This window comes from Juglans regia, chromosome 4, assembly GCF_001411555.2.
Source record: "Juglans regia cultivar Chandler chromosome 4, Walnut 2.0, whole genome shotgun sequence".
Taxonomy (NCBI): Eukaryota; Viridiplantae; Streptophyta; class Magnoliopsida; order Fagales; family Juglandaceae; genus Juglans; species Juglans regia.
In genome coordinates, this window is record NC_049904.1 from 21,347,728 (window position 1) to 21,361,932 (window position 14,205).

At 37.6% G+C, this 14,205-nt stretch overlaps 1 pseudogene; it reads right to left on the reverse strand.

Moving 5' to 3' along the window:
- Nucleotides 1–12,997: 12,997 nt before the first annotated feature.
- LOC118343785 lies at nucleotides 12,998–13,947 on the reverse strand (annotated as a pseudogene).
- Nucleotides 13,948–14,205: the final 258 nt, after the last annotated feature.

A 14,205-nucleotide genomic window follows, 5' to 3' on the forward strand; every position in this document is an offset into this window, starting at 1 on the left:
CCCCATGTGGTTTCAGGATTTAAAGGATTAAAAATTTTAGTGGATCATGCAAGCATGAACATGATCTTATATATATAGGCATCTTAGCCAGAATTAGCTATATATTGGTTGATGGCAGCTTAAGTATAATGAACTACTCCTCTAGCTAGCTAGCTAGGCTCCATATGGTTATAGTCCATATATATCCTCCATTTAAAGAACAAATAACGTATGTACACAACCTTGGCCAGTATTTAATGCAGTTTTTTGTTAGAGGTAATTAATGAGGAATCTGATCCCTAGCTATTGGACTAGGGCTTCTCAAAACAGTGTCATCTTTTACTCATGCATAAAACTTAAATGTAGGCTTATTGAATATTGATATTTATTTCTACTCTTTTTAATATTGAGAAGATCTTCTGTTTTAAATATTGAGTTTGAATCATTTTGTGACTATGTTTAACCCTTTATCACTATGTGTTAAACTAGTGGAGATGAGAATGTATGATTTTTAAATATTGAGTTTGAATCATTTTGTGACTATGTTTAACCCTTTATCACTATGTGTTAAACTAGTGGAGATGAGAATGTATGATTTTTAACACTTTTCTTCAAGATAATAGCCTATGTAAGCAATCGATGATTTTATTCAAACTAGTAGGTTCGATTAGAATTTTCTGGTTTGTCAAGAGCTACTCTTGTATGGCCGCTATATACTTTCACACAAAAATGGTGTGAATTCTCAGGTTTTCTTCAAATCTAGTATGCTTGGGTTGTGTAGTTGAGATTGTGGTTAAATGAGGGATGTTTAAGAGCATGAATGTACTAAAGCTGCTAGCTGTCCATTCTGTTGTGCAGAAAATTCTGCACTGCACTCTGTTTTGCTTGCATGCTGTCCATTTCATTCCCATTTTTCATTTGCATCTTTTGCTCAACCAAAGTTATTTCTTTGTATGAAAAACTGTTGAAAACAAGGGACAAAAACCAGCCATTTTGTAATCTTTAAGCTTTAACTTTTCTGTACTAAGTATTGAGGCAAATATTATTTCCTTGGGGAACTCGATGAAGTTCTTTTTGCATATAGAGATTCATTTATCTTACAATTTAAAAAGCTGATCATTTCATTGAATGATTACAGCAAACTATATAAATTTATATTAAGGGTGTATATATAAGTAGGTATGTATTTCAGTTTCTATGCAAAAAGAACTATTTGTAATTTTTGTTTGTGATCAACCAAACATTTATCTTTCTATGTGATCTATAAACATATACTTTTATTTGCAAAATGAAGTTGTACTAGGCTATTTGTGTTATTACTTTTAAGAATGACACAAATATATGAATCTTTTATCCCAACATATTTGTGTTATTACTTCTAATATTTAGTCTATAAAGCCACCACCCGGCCAATTTTGTAACTACTAATTAAATGAAAACTAAATAATATATAGCAAAGAGTTAAATTTATCAACTAAAATATAATACATCAAACAGAAATAAATATCTTGTTTAAAGTTAAAATGACTTAATCATGTATTAGACCAACTTTACATAGTTTTATATAATCATTTTCCATTATGTTACTAGCTGGTTTTGTCCAGTTGGGAGTTTCAACACTGAACAGCCAGCAAATGAAATTGATTGATAATTTGATTTTAGTTTTTATATATATGGAGGAGTAGTCCTATTTATGCCAGTTCTTTCCAGGTTATAATGCAGACCTGAGTACTGCCATATATCCTAATACTTTCTATATATATATAGAAAGTATATACTAGAAGATTAAAAGCACTAAGCAGAACTTTATGTATTTGTCAAATAGCACAGTTGAGTGTAGCTTCCCCTTGCATATGATCTAATATATAAGACCAGATTCAGAGTCCCTATATGAGATGAGACAATCATCACTAGTAACCATATCATTTCAGCCAATCAAGAAGTCCTTTAATGGAGTTAAAATATTGTGAACTTGGGTTCTTCATTGGTGCTTCATTAAAATTCCTGAACACTTAAACTTCTCAGTTACATTTGCATAGATCGAACTCAAGTATTGATTTGGTATTTTATTCATTAATTGAATAAAATATTCATTAAGCATTGAATGGATTGTTTAGCCCGTGGTATTAATATGTACGTTGTCTGAGCCGATCTCAAGCTTATAACTAGCTTTCCTACTTTCTGCACTAGTATACGGGACATCCTATTTCAAATTGCTATTTTTTAAAAAATGAAACTACACTTACTTAAATATTGAAAGTACAATACCACATGAAATACTATTGAACTTATAGGAACTCAACCCAATTGTTGCTTCCATCCATTTATCTTTCATGTACAAAACCCAACGGCCTTTATTGGACAGCAAATATGCAATTTGAATGATGCTCTAGTTATTTATTTAGGATGCTTGGAATAAGGACTTTTAAAGTTTGGCTTAGTGCTAAGTATGGATAGAAGTCAAATAGTTTGATGTCGTGCTTGTTAGTTGATTTTCCCTAAGTTGACAGGATGTAAGCAACGTGCTTTCTAGTTGAAATTATATAGTTGGAAGATGCAGTTAAGCTTGTGATTAAAATCATTACTCTTATATTTGTTTGCTTTTATTTGTATATTTTTCTTTTGTTTATTGATTTCGTTTGTGTTAGGCTCTTCTATATATTAAGATTTAATCTGACACTTTATGTTACATTTTTGGGTGCAGATTGTAGGACGGATGTGCTGTCATTTTGATTGAAAAGCACTTGGTTGAGCCCGACGGCCTTGTTGGTGAGCCATTTCACCTAGGGGTGAGCTGAAACAATTTGTATTGGGGATTGAAGGTAACGAATACCCATACACGTCCGTAGTTCCTTCTTCCTTTCATTTCATGAATTCTCAAAACATAGATGGATGTTTTGTTGTTAGTGTTATTATATATGCTAGACATAGCTTTGATTGGTTAATATATATGGTTTATTATTAGATAATCCATCTAATAATAATTGTATTCTACTTAACAAATTCCACATGGTGTTTGTTCTTTGTTTTGGGTGATGTTGTTTGCCGGTAAATGTATTTTTCCTTGTGTGGCTAATTAATTAATTTGAATTTGAGTTAGAGTCGGCAGTGCTATGATTTAGCATATCCTTTACTTAATAACACAGTTCGTAGATATAAAATAACAACAAAGTACTCAAGGATCCTTAAGCAAGACCATGCAAAAGATGTCAACTAAGAGTAATTCTGCATGCAAACCCAAAAACAATTATTACTATAATTGAATATAATCATTTAAGTACTGCTTAATGGTCACTTTTTGTTTCAATCCTGTGATTAAACAATTATTTTCTTAGATTATGTATATCGGACAAGTATTATAAGGAATTGCCTAAAACAGTATGGAGTATATAAGGTAGATAAGTAGTTTCTTCCGACCAAACAAGAAAAAGTGGTCAGTGTTATGGCCTCACAAACGAACTCAAATTCCCAACTGAGATGATATCAAGAAAACCTGATATCTTCTTGAATCTTCTATCTTTTCTTATCTTCTATATATAATCTTCAACTATAATGTCGGACCAATTATAGTTGTTTGCTTACTTTTGTTAGGAAAATTGCTTTAACAATATTACATCATCTATCTACGATGAATTGTAATTTCCATAGATGAAAACATGTTTCCAAACTCACCCACCTCAAAGAATGCACTTTACTTTTTTGACAACATAATAAAGCTATGCTTCTGATTCAAGAAGTGTAATTTTTTTTTAATAATACAAGTAAATAGGCATTGCCCAAGTACATATGAGGTACTTGGGCAAACACCATATCTTGAGTTCAGTATTTGTTACATGATTCCAGTGGTGTATGCAAACACCATAGCTTAGACCACCTTCCTATATCCCAAGAAAGCAACTTATTTGTAAGTTGTAGGCACGAGTAAGCAACACAGTTCATTGCCTTGAAAAAATGAACTGTTACACACATATGCTCTTTAAATAAACTATATTACACTAACCTTTGGTATGCAATAACTGAACAGTGCCACACATATATGCTCTTTAAATAAGCTGGCAACCTCTATAACATCCTTCACAGTCTTGATTAGAGTTTCCTGAATTCCACGTAAAGGTTACTCCCATTACCTCCACGCTCTAAAAGCCTAGTGTCTCAACCACCTTCTAATATGCTTTTTATGAAGTGAACTAGGTGCCTCCAATTCTCTTCTTCAAACAACTTCTTATTCATTCTTCCAAACGTGAATGCGCACTATAGTGAGTTTTTCATCGAACTTAGTTGTTTACGGTCCATGCTTAACTAACTTTCTTCCTCTCCCATATCGTGCTTCAGATGGACAAAAGTTGGATGAATGATCCCGATAGGCTTGTATCACCTGCATACGCCGAAGGCGTTAAATATTTCATCGCACAAGCACGAAACCATGCAAGTGGAAGGGATCGCATCCGGTGTCCATGTCGTTCATGCCTTAACAATCTGTGGCTGCCTATATTTGAGGTGGAAACTCATTTGTTTATGAAAGGGATCAACCCAAATTACACGCAGTGGATATTTCATGGGGAGGAGGATACAACATTCTACGTGAGTGATGAAGATATTGATGATGATATCAACCAAGAAGACGATTACATAGATGACATGCAGGATATGTTGGATGACATCCGGGCAGGCACCTTCGATGATGCGCCCCAAGATAGCACTCCTGCAGCAAACAGGCCACGAGAGACGGTAGATTCACCATCTTTCGAGCAACTACTAGAGGATGCCCGACGTCCGTTATTTGATGGGTGTACAAAATTTTCCAAACTGTCATTCGTTGTCAAGTTGTTACACATCAAATCAATCGGTGGGTGGTCTATTAAGTCATTTGACATGCTACTTGATTTGTTGAGGTCTGCCTTTCCTGATGCCCTATTGCCACAATCATATGAGGAGTCAAGGTCGTTGGAGCGCGGTTTGGGCTTCAAATACCACAAAATCCATGCGTGCCCCAACGACTGCATCTTATTTTGGAAGGAAAATGCAGCTCTTAATGAATGCCCTGTATGTAAGGCTTCGAGGTGGATACCAAATACACACGGACAGCGTACCTCAAAAAGTGTTGCGTCACTTTCCTTTGAAACCGAGATTGCAGCGTCTCTTCATGTCTGCAAAGATAGCAGGTGATATGCGATGGCACAAAGAGCAACAGACGAAAGAAGATACTTGTATGAGACATCCGGCCGACTCTGAGTGCTGGAAGAAATTTGATGAAGATCATGGCTGGTTCGCTTCGGATCCTCGCAATGTTAGGCTCGGTCTGGCAAGTGATGGCTTCACTCCATTCAACAACTTGGCTAAACCTCATAGCATTTGGCCAGTCATCCTTGTCCCCTATAACTTGCCGCCGTGGTCATGCATGAAAGACCAATTCTTCATGACATCTCTGATTATTCCTGGCCCAAGGTCACCAGGGAATGAGATTGATGTATACTTGCAGCCGTTGATCGATGAACTGCTTGAATTTTGGGAAGATGGGGTACCTACATATGATGCCTCAACCAAGGAGACGTTTATGTTGCATGCTGCCTTATTGTGGACAATCAACGATTTTCCTACCTACGGGAATCTGTCTGGCTGGTCAACAAAGGGAAAATTGGCTTGTCCGTCTTGCAATGCAGACACAGACTCTAATTGGTTGAAATATGGCCGAAAACATTGTTACATGGGACATCGTCGTTTCTTACCCACAGATCACATATGGAGAAGGAGGAAATGGTTGTTCAACAGTAGAGAAGATCATCGCATGCCACCAAGGGAATTTGGTCCTGAAGAGATTCAAAATCAATTGCAGATGATTGGGGATGTTCAGTTTGGCAAATCTCATAGGAAGAAAAAACGCACTGCTGAAGAGCTGAACTGGACAAAGTGTAGCATATTCTTCGTGTTACCTTATTGGTCAACAGTTCGACTTCGGCATAATTTAGATGTTATGCAATTGAGAAGAATATTGCCGACAACATCTTATTCACTTTAATGAACAGTCCAGGGAAAAGTAAGGATAACATCAATTCAAGGCGTGACTTAGAGCTTTTGGGCTATAGAAAAGAATTACACTTGATATGGCATGGTGATCGTGTAACAATGCCACATGCACAGTACACATTAAACGTCGAGCAAAGGAATAAATTTTGTGAGTGGTTGTCTGATATCAAATTTTCAGATGGGTTCGCTTCCAATATCTCGAACTGTGTATCTCGACGTGACTGCAAAATCTCAGGGTTGAAAAGCCATGACTGTCACGTTTTCCTTCAAAGACTACTCCCTATTGCTGCTGGGGGGTATTTAAGAAGTGACATTGGCTTGGCTTTGACTGAACTTGGTACTTTCTTCAAAGAGTTGTGCGCTCGAACACTCGATGTCAACCGCCTGGCCCAACTCCAAACTGATGTTGTCACCATTCTATGCAAACTGGAGATGATATTCCCTCCTTCCTTTTTCGATGTTATGGTCCACCTAGCTGTCCATTTACCCCGTGAGGCCAGACTTGGGGGTCCAGTACAATATAGGTGGATGTACCCATTTGAGAGGTATCTCGGCAAATTCAAGCGGTATGTTAAGAATAAAGCCCGCCCAGAAGGTTCAATAGCCGAGGCTTACATTCACACCGAATGCTTGACATTCTGCTCCATGTATCTCAAAGATATTGAGACGAGGTTTAGTCGACCGGACCGCAACATTGATGCTGACGAAGAGGGCACGTTAGATGGGTTCAAAATTTTCAACCAGAAAGTTGGTCCCTTGGGTATGCCTTCGAACGTGCAATTAGAAGATAAACTATTTAGGGCAGCCATCTGGTACGTGCTCAATAATTGTGCGGAGATTGGACCTTATATAGAGTAAGCATTAACGAGTCTACTTAAAAATCCTCTTTCATTCTATACAATTTGTTATGAACCCAGTACCATCTAACTTCAATATGTTGCTTCGCCTCGATGCACCAAATGCAGGGAACACTACGATAAATGTAAGGTGCAACACCCAGATTGCATCGAGCGCACGCACCAAACTGAGTTCCCAACTTGGTTTAAGCAACGTGTAAGTTCTTATCCATTCCTATGTAAGATGTGCTGCTATAGCTTTCATTTTATATGATTTGGATCTAATCGAAAATAAACGTTATGAAATTTGCTTTTTTAAATATATAGATCCAGGAACATCGTACCTCGCATACACTTGATGTGTCCGCTGATCTGTACGCGTTAGCTTGCGGGCCTGACCGTTGGGTTGCAACATATGCTGCTTGCATAATAAATGGAAAAAGGTTTCATACGAAACAGCGTGAACTTCGCCGTCGTACACAAAATTCTGGAGTGGTGGTAACTGGTGATGAGGCCACAAATAATTTGGACTTCTATGGAGTTATTAATAATATTGTAGAGTTACGCTACATGGAGTGGCGTCGGGTGTACCTGTTTGAATGCGATTGGTTTGATGTTGGTGATCGAAAACGAGGGGTGCGGGTGGATGACCATATGATTAGTGTCAACATGAACAGGACTTGGTATAAGGATGAACCATTCGTGTTGGCGAGTCAGGCTGATCAATGTTTCTACATAAGAGATTTAAGGGCGAAAGGGAATTGGGGTGTTGTGCAGAACTATGCAAATAGGAATGTATACAACATTCCGCCACTGCCGAGAGTTCTTGAAGTACTTCATGGGGAATCAAGTACTCCTGATGCCGATCAAGAAGATGAGCCATCATATTATTATGAACCAGTGCAGTGTGATAACACAGATCAAGTGGCAACTCAACTGAATAGGCCTGATATACTACCTAGCCATGTAGATGCACGAGAAATCATGGATTCGGTTGGTCAACGCATAGATTCAACAGGCTTTATCAATGATGACATGATCACTTCTGAGTCTGGAAATGCGGCCAGTGAGGGGGAATATTCAGATGAAGAGGACCTATCAATAAATGAGGGGGAACATTCAGATGAGGATGGGCACACAACATCTGATGAGTCTGGCGACCTATAAATATAACCCAGGAACTTCGTTCATTTAAGGTTGAGATATTAGAATTCTTGTTCGAAATTTCCATGTGTATATAGACATTTGACAATATGAGATTGACTTTGAAATTGGTATGTGTATATAGACAGTTCAATATGAGTTTGGGTGAAATATATGTTTTGATTTATTTTCTTACTACCATGAAGAAAATCATTTTACCTGGCTCGAACTACTTATTATGCAAACTCATATTTTCTTATTATGCAAGTAGCAAACAATCTTGAGAGTAGTATTCAAGTTTTACAACATCTATACCTAAATTAAATAGTATCTAACATGTGATTTAATTTGCTTCAGGTTACGTTCAATATTGGGAGGCTGTGTCAACTGGGATGCACTATGCCGTATCAAGGTATATATACGGCCGACTCTCAGTTATTCGTTTGTCTATTTAAAGTCTCATAGTGTAAGGGTTAGTCTACCTAAAAGTAACTGAAAATTGAAAAACAATTTGCTTGTTTACGAACTTGTCTGTGCATATTGCGATTATTTTGTATCAATTAGGGCATCAATTTTATCCCACTATGTTATTAACTTGTACTCATGCAGGTAATCAGCCGGGACCCAGTTCAAGAGGTGGAGGCAGACTTCGAGGCCTTTGAGGTGGAAGGCGTTATATCCCATACTCAGGTCGTCACTGCCGACCACGCAGTGCGAAATTATCTTCATATCATAGCACGGAGGAGTGTAATCAATCCTCCTCGGATGACTCAACACAGCCCCCAAGTCTCCCACCATGCGTTGTGGCAACTCACGCGCCACAACCTATTCAAGAACCCCAACCAAATACTGCTGGGGAACAATCACCTACTGGAGAACAAACTGGTGCATGTTTTTCCAATACTTTAATTTTGAAAGCATTAGCATGTTTGAATGTGTTATTAAGTGTGAATATTCCACATTACACTTTAAAATACTAATATATTGTACCTTAAAATACAGCTGCAGATGCCCCAGTGGAGACCAAAGGAACGCAAGAACAGAGGAGACGAACTCGTGGGCCATCTAGATGCATTTTCTTTGACAAGCTAAGGAAGAACGGGAAAGTGATGCTGAAGATAAACGATGGTGAGACAGCCCCATGTTGTGAACACGCTTCTATGTTCACAACACGAGTATCGTGGATTGTGAAACAATACTGTGACATGAGTTACAAGCGTTGGTCGGATGTGCCACCAGCGATTAAAGAGGAGCTCATTGACCATGTTCGGGTAAGTAAAAAATTTAATTGTCCTTGTTTGGGGTGTTGTTTATGTAGTATAATCATCGCCTAAATAACGAGATGACACATTGATTGTTTGCATGCTGCCTTATGTAGAGTGACTTTGTGTTGGACTGGGATCGCGAAAACCACCGATTGAAGGTGACAAAGGCCTTACGTAAGCGCTTCAACTCCTTCCACCATGACTTGCACAAGATTTATGAATCCTATGGAAGCCACGCAGAAGCGTTGGCTAATGGAACTAGTCTGGTGGACCCCATTGTATGGGTGAAGTTGTGTGAAAGGTGGGGCAGCGATGCCTTCAAGGTACAGATAGTCTTTCTCACATACAACCATATAATATGTATATATTTAATATGTCTAAATATTGTGGTGGAAAATCTGTTTGTCTATTATAAGTAATTGTTCCCTATTGTGTATGACAGAAAATTTCAGCTCAAAATCGGGAGAACCGAAACAAGCAGGCCATTAATCACACATCAGGACGAAAATCATTCGTCCGATTACTTGAGCAAAAGGTATGTCTAAGGGAAAACAATCTTTTAATTTTAAATAGAATAGTAAAAATGCACTTTACTTGGAGATTTTAGTGACAATATTACTTTACTATCACTAAAGGTGGTTACTCATAGCTTTGTTGTTCAAATGTCACATGGTTCATACAAATGACAGTGCAATGAGAATGGGAATTTGGTCGACTTCTACAAAGAGACGCGTTGGTCGAAGAAAAAGAATGCATTTGTCACTGATGCTACAGAAAGTACTTATGTGAGTAGTGCAGAAACAGCCGTTGGGATCTATGTTTCTTTCTATACTGTCGTGCATGCCTTAATATAGCACTAGCTGATTATTTGTTAATAATCGCTGCTTTCTCAATGTGCAGAAGGAGATGCAAGGTAGGTTGGATGGCCTAGGACCAGAGCAACGTAGTGATGAGGCAGCAGCGACTGTCTTTAGGGAGGTTCTTGGCCATCGACCTGGATATGCACGGGGACTTGGGGAAATGGTCATCCCCGAGTCAAGTAGACAACGTGACAAAGTTGAAATGCAACAATACATGTCTGAGGCTGAAAAGCACAAGAAAGATGCTGAACAATATAAGAAGGATGCTGAGCAATATAAGAAGGATGCTGAAGCTTACAAGAGTCAGCTGGATGCAATGAGGACAGAGATGCGGGAGCTGAGGGAGCATCAGATAGAAAATGACAAAGTGATGCAGTCTTTCTTTAGGGCTTTCCCGTCGTTCACTGAGTCAGTTCGACAGACTCAGTGTAACGATTCCCCCCGCCCATAAGGGGCTTCTCATAAAAGGGCACATTTTTTGGGTGGTTTTTTGTGACACCGGGGAGGCATGAGGTTTTTGTACTTACTCTATAAAAGGGCACAAAGGGGCTTCTCAAGGGTGTCGATGTGTTGTGCCTTTGGGTGGTTTTTGTACTTACTCTATACGACACTGGGCTATATATATATATAAATATATATATAGTATTATATATATTTATATAAATCTTGGATCTATGTCTACACCGGGGATCTCTTCGATCTCTCATGGCCCCAATGAGGTTAGTATCATTTCGAGTTATCCACCATAAAATGTACTTGTACAAGTGAAGTGTTAAATATATTTCTAGCAACTTTGTTTTCCAAACCCGATGAATAATTCATTGATAGTTTTATACATAATTCCTTTTATTTTTTTTGATATATTTGAATCACAGAAGGCTGACATTCTGAGAAGCTTCCTTGAGATGAAGGAGAAGGAATTACTTGTGTTGGAAGAGAAGCTTAAGGCTAGAGAGAGAGAGTAAGTTCCGACACCTTTTCCCTGCTCTGTAAAAGTTTACTTACAACTTGTGTTTTATTTTTTTCCCGTGTAAAATGACATTGATCCTCTACAGTTATGTATGTAGTTTAACTAGCTTTGTCGCTTTGGAAATTCTAGTAAATATGACTACTTTTGCACTGATCTCTCTCTCTCTCTCTCTCATTGAGCTGACCATTTGTGTAATAACATAATGGAATCTGTATAGCTTAAAAGGCTTTGAGGGTTGGACCACATTGTGGTGTATTGATGCTATGGTTTGGGTGTATAGAGAATTATTGGATTAGAATATGCATTGATTGGAAACGCAATCATGGTAATCTATAATTTTATGTACAATTTGTTATGGTTTGCTAAGTAGGAGTGTTACTGTGACGTAATTTGTAAGGCGTTGCAATTTCCCTTTAATATTTCTCACATTAATGCATATTCTACTATTTTTCATTTTTAAGAGGAAGGGGGTGCCATTGGGCCTCTTCCTATTTTGAATTATCATATTTGAGCAGCCTCTTGCAGCTGCTCAAATATCTCTTCTGCTTTCTCAGAAAGTCCTTCCCTAGCAAATGCATTTACCAAAGCAGTATATGTGCAGATATTAGGTTTAATTATCAGATTGATTGAATGCATGGTCAATATCAGCTCATATATATATATATATAAGCTAGCAGGTATGATCTATAATATCATATAAAGATATACAGAATGATATATATTATTAATCATTTTTCATCTAATCGTAGTAGAAGCACTAGTGCCCCGTATTTCCTTCCATGGAAAAATTTTGCCTTTGGGGACTGGCATGGACCAATTGTTGCTTCCTCCCCAGCTCAACTCTCATGTCCGAATTAATCATGCAAGTCTTTGCTTTATTAGTCGTTTGGAAGTGTAACAAATGTAAAAAAGATTATGTCTTCAGTTCATCCTACATGTTTTGCAACATAGCATCCATATTTCTCTTCTATGTTAAAAATATCAGAACATCATGCAGAAGCTTCACCTTACTAACATGGTGATTATTTTAAGGATATGGCTTGTGAACCTCACCCTCGTTGTAGGGATAGATACTCATCCATGATGTCTAAGTTTCTCACCCTTTACAATGCCTGTGATTATCCCAGCTACCAGAGCCTAATCGTTTTTTCTTTTCCATATATCTGACAAACTCTGTTTATAAAACCCCAAGAAACCACCAATTTAGAGGCCTGTGCACACTTCGCTACACTTAAGTATATGATACCTAAACTCATCCCGAGCCACCCCATAGGTATCCCTTTGAAGCCTATAAATCTAGTGCATTAGCCATTAAGCTAAGCAGAAATCTATCTTTCAGAGTATTTGATTGCCCCTTGAATCTCTTCACTACTTTTGACAAGAATATTTGGAATCCTCAAAATTTTCAATTTTTTATTTTTGAGTGGCATTGATGGACCATTTGTTTAGAATGAATTGACATACTCTATTGTACATGTGATTGCAGCCTCTTTTTTAAGCAAGAAATGGAGCTATCTTTGATAGGCCTTCAGAATGCTGGAAAGACTTCACTTGTAAATGTTGTTGCAGTAAGTAGATCACCATATTGAGCTTCTACTGTTATTATTTTCTTTTTGTCCCTGTGGGTTGGTGCGCTGAAAACTTGTTTGTTTGTTTCTACTTTCTAGACTGGTGGATATAGTGAAGATATGATCCCTACGGTGAGTAATATTTTAGAAAGGGTTGTGCCTGATTTTAGTTTTACAAGTGAAGTATATACTTTTGCCAAAATCTTGGTTAATGATGATAACACTACTAATTAATTATGAAATGCAACATGCATTGGGATTCTCATCACTGAAGAGCTGAGGGGGTGGGATTCGTTCCATCACATAGACTGGCTCGTAATAGTACATCATTCTCTTCATACCCTCCGCATGATCAACGACGTATATATATAGTACCTCTCATTTTGAGTATCTTCCTCTTAAGTTGTTCAGCACAAGCCTCACAGTGCATTAATAACAATGAGTTCCACTGTTATTAATCCAGAAACCTAGAGCACAAAACCACATACATGCATGCTAGTTAAGAATATTGGCAAAAAAGTGAGAACTTCCATTGTTTTTTTTTTTTACTTTTTTCTTCAGTTCTAAGTAAAGATACTGCATTAGACCTGGCAAGCTCCAACTTCTGGGATGGGTTCACCCTCAGATGCTGGCAATGGGGATAGGACTTTGGTTCTTCTTTTTGGGAGTTTCATGATTTTCATGCACACAGCTTGAGGCTCCACTATTCCCTTTATGCTCCACTATTCCCTTTATGGTCACTTTTTTCTTTTTAGCCATGTCTACCTCAACCCCCTCCACTCCTGATACCATCCATAAACAGGATTGAATATACAAATAAAATTGGGGGGGAGAAAGAGAGAGAGAGAGAGAGAGGAACCTCTAATTCCCATTATAAAGTCTCAATCTTCTTGGCACATCCAACACAATGCAAGTCCACGTACAAGACAAAAAAATTAGATGGTGGTTTTGGCTCTTCCTTCTCCTATGGCTTCTCTTGATCCTTCTTCTCCTCTGTTTTCTGATCTTCTTCTCCTATGGCTGAGCCTCTGCCTTAGCTTGTTCCTACCATATACAAATAAAAAACAATCAACCAATATTAGAACAAATTAAATGCAGCCCGAAAATAATCAAAACGCATGGGAATGAATTAGAAACACTTGAAAAATACAAAAATATCACCTGTTTAGCTTCTTCCCCCATATCTCTCAATCAAGAATGAGATATCAAACTCAAGTTGTTTAAAATATAGGGAAGAATTTGAAGGACGAGAAAGCTGGAAAGGAGAAGGAGGGAGAGGATCAGGGTAACAATGAAATGAGAGTGATTATATCTATATATATAGATATATAGATATATAGATATGTATGCAGATCAAGGCGAAAGCATATATATATATATAAAAGACTTTATATATCTATATATATATAGATATATAGGTTTTTTTGTTCCTGGTTTCTTTCCTTGTCCAAAACTGGATGTGTTGCTTAGATATTGTAAATCTAACCCACTTATAAAAATAATACTCCAATCCAGCCACGTATTTTGGTCAAGTCTGGAATCCTGATCCTCCACATGTTT